This window comes from Cupressus sempervirens, chromosome 9 (genome assembly GCF_028749045.1).
Source record: "Cupressus sempervirens isolate cs-2001-9-10 chromosome 9, ASM2874904v1, whole genome shotgun sequence".
NCBI classification, from domain to species: Eukaryota; Viridiplantae; Streptophyta; class Pinopsida; order Cupressales; family Cupressaceae; genus Cupressus; species Cupressus sempervirens.
Window position 1 is genome coordinate 146,931,517 of NC_143126.1, and position 5,884 is coordinate 146,937,400.

A 5,884-nucleotide genomic window follows, 5' to 3' on the forward strand; every position below is an offset into this window, starting at 1 on the left:
GAACAATAAGAGAAAACATATGCAATGGAGAAAAACATTATGATTATAATATTAAAGTCTATAATATCTTATAAAATGTAAATAATTTTTTGTTCATGAATAACATCATATGTTTATCCCATTAACCATAACTTTTCTATCCTTCCAAGTTTGATAGAACTACATCGAGATGATCGTGTTGTGTTTAACCATGCCCTCCATATAATGTAAAAGGCCCCCCTCCTACAAGTAGACCATCATAGCTTCACTGTTTCTGATACACTCCTCCACACCCACTGGTTCAATATAGTCGCTAGTACTGATATCGTCACCCAAGTCCACAACTAACTCCTTCGATGACATAGCCTTGCACTTGGTTTTGGAGTTGCAAGATATAAATACCAAGTCTCAATGGAGAAAATGAAAACGCATTGCATAGTCATCATGAATCTGCAATGTTTCCCAAAAAATGAAAAATCTCCCAACACAGTACATGTGGATAGTTCCTTTCTATCCACAAATAGTCATCACCAACTGTACCAATTGTGGGAATTAACCAACCTCTCTTTATTATCATTACAAAACTGTTCTTTAAATCTTGCCAAATCTCCTCTCTGTGTCCTTTTACTATAGTCATCAATGTTCATGGTAGTCAGAACTTAAATGTTAACCAACATCCAAACATGCCAAAAAAACCCTTTACAAAACATTGCAAGGGCTGGGGGTATTTTTTTGGAGGGCAAGAAATGGAAAAGGCAAGCTAAGGTCAATGAGGAGGTGAGTTTGCAGAAATTCTTCAAATCCAAGGAGGTGCCAATGAGATTGTGTGGTGGGTTTGTGCGGGCTACCCTTCCTAAGCCTTGGGATACCACTTGCTACGTGATTATTAGATACATTACCTTGGAGGACCACTCTCAGGTACTATATTATTATAATTTTGCTATCCTGAATTGTTACAAAAATCTTGAGCTTATCTCCTTTCTATTTCTATTACTGCATTCACTAGAGGATGGCATCCTTAAGGCTAGAAGGAAAAATGAGGGGAAACCCTTCTACCTTGTCCACCAGATCCTAATGAATAAACTTTTCATCTAGCACATGGCTCATAATCCCCCTCTCCTAATTAACCCCCTGGCCTCTATCACCCCTTAGACCTCCTTGGACCCTAGCCCTAGTTCTACTCTTAACAGTCCCAAGAAAGGTCATGCCACTAAGGTCAAAATTAACCCTGAGGTTAAAGTTAGCATTATTGAGTCAGACTTAGATACCAAGAAGGGCAAGCAATGTGCTAGGAGAACCAAAAAAAATTTAAGCGCCCCCCCCCCCCCCCCACCCCCCCCACCCCCCAAGTACAAATCCATCTTTCTAAAAAGAAAAGACTCCACCAGGACATCAAACCTAGCCCTAGCTCTATCAGCCCATCCCATGTCTCTAATACCCTGGAAGCTACCCTGGCTTGTAGTGGAGGGAAATACATCACTTCTCCTAGGAAGGTTAACCCCAAGGTTACTGGGAAGAAAGGTAGACATAGCCACACCAAGATGCGGATGGAGAGGCTTGAGAAGGCTACGAGGGACCTAATGGATAATCATATCATTATCTGTCATAGGTTTGAAACCCCATATATTAAATTACATGTAATAGATTTTAATTTACAATTTTTTATGATTTTTATATGAGATAATATTAAGATAATGGATCACTCTAAAAATGAGTCTAAAATCATTATGTTTATCCAATGAAAAATATAGAGCAACGATAAAGAATAATGTCACAACTATATTGAGAAACTCATATACTTTATTTTAAAAAAATGCGTATAAAAAATATTATACACATTTTTTTTAAACTAAAAGAAATACATTATATAGCTTCAATATATAGATGTAGTGAACAAGAAATAATGTACACATAAAGTTAGTACATGATTTCTGACATAAATATTATTATCAGTAATTTTTTAATTCTCAAATAAGATGATCCATCGAAATAACCCAAAATCACATATATTTATAAATTTCACCATTATAAAATTTGATTAATAAATCGTGAAGAAAATATTTTTGAAAATGAAAAAATACAAAGAAAAGACTTTGTTCTAGATAAACCCATTCACACCTTAAACAATCTCATTATTTCAAAGACTAGCACTTGCACCTTTAAGGGGTGCAAGGGCTTAGCCGATAGTCTTATATTATAGTCATGAAAATGATGATTTTTATTATTTGGAAAGTTGATTTATTTATCAAATTTTTAATATTCTTTTTCATGTTCAACATACATATATTTTGTTTGAAGACCCATCTGATCTAGACAATCTTCTTCCTTTTTAGCATAAGTGTATATGGATTATTTATCATTTTGGCATATCTTTCAAAAGTGAAATAAGGTTGAATGTGAAGCCCATACATAGATTTCACTCTGGATATAGCTATAAAGATGATTCCTTGTCTCTCAACTGCTCCTATATCAACTGATGTATTTTGTAGCATGAGTCCTTGGGATTTGTGTATTGTGATATCCCATGACATAGTGAGTGGTAATTGTCATCAGCTACCTAATGTCATAGGTAATATTGGCATACATTTGGGGTCCTCTTGGTTCCATAGTGGTCCATTGTAATCTTCAAAATGTATAACAACATACATGGGTACATTTGGTGGCTTAGTTCCTAGTCTATTGATGATACTAGTAATTTCACCAATCGCTCCATTAACAAGTCCTACTTCTATCCAAATGTTTGTTGTGAGCATGACACATTGTCCTATTAAGAGTAACACATGTTTTTGTAATTGTTCTTTGTTCACACTACTTCTATCTTTGCTTCCATAGTTTATTGTTGTGCTTATTACGATAGGGCGATTCAATGATCTCAACATATTTTATTGTGTACTTTTACCACGTCATTTGTAGCAAATAGATGTATAAACCTATCAATTTTTTTTTTTCATCTATATTTAAGTGACTTCTTGTACGACTCATTATAAGCTCCCAATCATGTTGTATAGGGTTTGCATCTCATGTATTGTGCAGTAGTTGGCAAAATTCTACTTGTGTGGTACTTTCACCCTTTTGTCAAAAAATAGTTTGCACTATAATGACCATAGTAAATTTCTCCCAAAGTAACTTAGCACTTGAATGTGATGTATAAATTGGCTTATCCATAGTAGGGGGTAGTTGGGCAAGATCACCAAGCAAGATAATAGATAGTCCACCAAAGTATACATGTTGTTGATTAGGAAAGGCCTCTCATAGTCGTGTATCAATTTTAAGTAGGAGCTTTAGACATACAAAACTCATCTCATCAATAATAATATACTTGATAATTTTAATTCTTCTTGGAGTGCTATTAATTCTTGACCCTATAATGGTTGCATGTCTTTGATGGTAAGCTTTAAATGGATTGTTTTTGCACATATCTTGAATGCAACAATGCCTATAGGAGTTAGTAGTAATAGTTGTGCCTTTTGTTGATGCTCTTTATTATTGGACGCTTCTTTTATGGATGTAATTAAATAAGACTTTCATGTTCCCATTTTTCCTCGTATAATCATGTGTAGTGGTTTATTTGATTGATATTGGTCATGCTCCGTGATTATTCAAAGTGATAATTTTTTGTCAAAAAATAATGTTCCATGGTGAGGATTGGTATACTTAGGCATGGTGTTGATAGGTCTGCTAGCTTTGTTGTCATATATGAATTGTACAACATTTTCATGCAAATGTGGTGAAATATCACTATAGCTCTAGGTGTTGCTCATATCAAATTCACACCTTCCAAGCATATCTAGCTCGTCTAATACTAGATTACATAATGACCCCATTTGTGAGAGGATTTCCCATTCACCTGCTTCTAGTATGTCATTTTTATCTTGATTAATTGTGTTTTCTCCATCATTTTCATTATCTTCTTTTGAATTTTTTTCCTCATCTATGGTGTGGCTAACATACCACACATGATATCCCATAGTTTGCATTTGATGACAATTATTAATTATCTATTCTTTTGTGAGTCCTTTGTCAGTTTCTATATCAAAATTTTTTTAATATAAGAGTAACTCACTCTAATAAAATGTCTCAAAATGTTCTAATTTGATCTTTGGAATTCTATTAAATTTTGGATAAACATTGACAATAGTTTCCTCTTCTCTTACTTTCCATTTACATTCTTTCTGATTTGGAGCATATGAGTAAGATCTTATAGCTTCAATTAAATTCACTACTTCAAGTTTAGAAGGGTGATGCATGTAAGAATGTAGATAGTTGGGTTAGATTTGAGTATCTCCTACCCTTCTTGTTATTTAGTGTAGCACTTTTCGTCCAACATTTAAAGATATGAAATCTTGACTGCAAACAACAAGTGGAAGTTTTAGCAACATGTGACATGTTTCTTGCACTCCTATATCATGTTAAATAATAACTTCAAATAGGAATTTATAGTATGCAGCCATAGCTGGACTATTTGGTTTTTGTGTGGTAGTTATTTCTTTTTAGCATTTTAGTACATGTCTCTAATCACTTTTCTAATTTTGTTACATATTTTGTAATGTATTTTAACACAAGCGTTCATGAGATAATAGGTTGGACATCCATGTTAGCCCTCCAAATTTAAAGCATCATTTGATTATGTATATTTAACCTATCATCATTTCTTGCAAGTTCAAATTGTATTTTACCTATCATGTCACACGATAGCATAGATACATCCTACTCTTTCCAAGGGGCTTTATATCTATATGTTACATTGTTTCATTTATTACATAGACATGTACATTCAGTTCATTTTATGTGTCTTTGAACTTGGTTACTAAACTCTTCATAATCATGGGAAATATCTGTAACAAAGATATTTGATGTCTTCAAAAGGAAAGGATCATTGTAGGGAGAATGATATATACAACATTATTGTAGTGATGTGCACTGCGAGGATTCTATGCAGTAACACACATTTCAAATAATTTTCTAGCACACTCAACTGCGACACTATTTTTCCAATCCAATGTATCCATATTTGGTAAATTTGGTAGCCAAATGAGTCCATGTGTATGCCTAGTTCCTCAATGTTTCCATTCATTCGTATACCACTAGTCTATTGCGCTAAGGAGCTTTTAAATTAATTCCTCCCAAAATATTGTGAACTCCTTATGGAGATACTATCATGTCCCCTTTTCAAATAATTAAAAAATAATAATCTTTGCTAAGGTAGGCAGGCCCAAAAAGGTGAAGTTTCAACAAAAGGGGATAATCTTTGGAAGAAAATGGACTAATAAATGAAAATTATTATTAAAATATGTTTTATTAACCCCTCTTGGATGTGAGTTAGTTTTATGCCCTCTTTTAAGGGGTTTGGAGGCATTTTGGGCCCATTCTAGAACTTGATTTTTGCGCATTGCTTTGTTGTTCTTCAGAGGCTGCCAAACTTGTGAAGAAGGAGACCCAATAATGGGAGTTTGAAGGTTTTTAGGAAGGCTAAGGATGGGAGTTTGAATCCATTCTATGTGCATGCTCATGCAGAGTTTGCATTTGTGCTGAATAGTGTAGATTTGTGAGTTTTCGGGTGTGTTTTTTTTGTAAGAGTTTGGTATTTCAGGTTGAGTATTTCATATAAGTTTTGGTTGCTATTGTATTTTAGACTTTTAGATGTTAAAATAGAGCTGAATATATGTATTTGGTTGTGATTATACTTCTGTGATAGATTATCAGTGCTTTTGTGGTATTTTCGGCTATTTTGTGTTGTTTTCGGGAGCTTGATGAGCATAGTTTTTGTCCTACGTTTGTGAGCTATTGTGTAAATGCTATACAGATCTAGAAATCTCATTTTTTAGGATTTTATTCTGTTTAAATTTTTGTAAAAATTTCCATTTTCAGATTTATTAATAATTTGTGAAGTTGTGAAGTTTTTGGC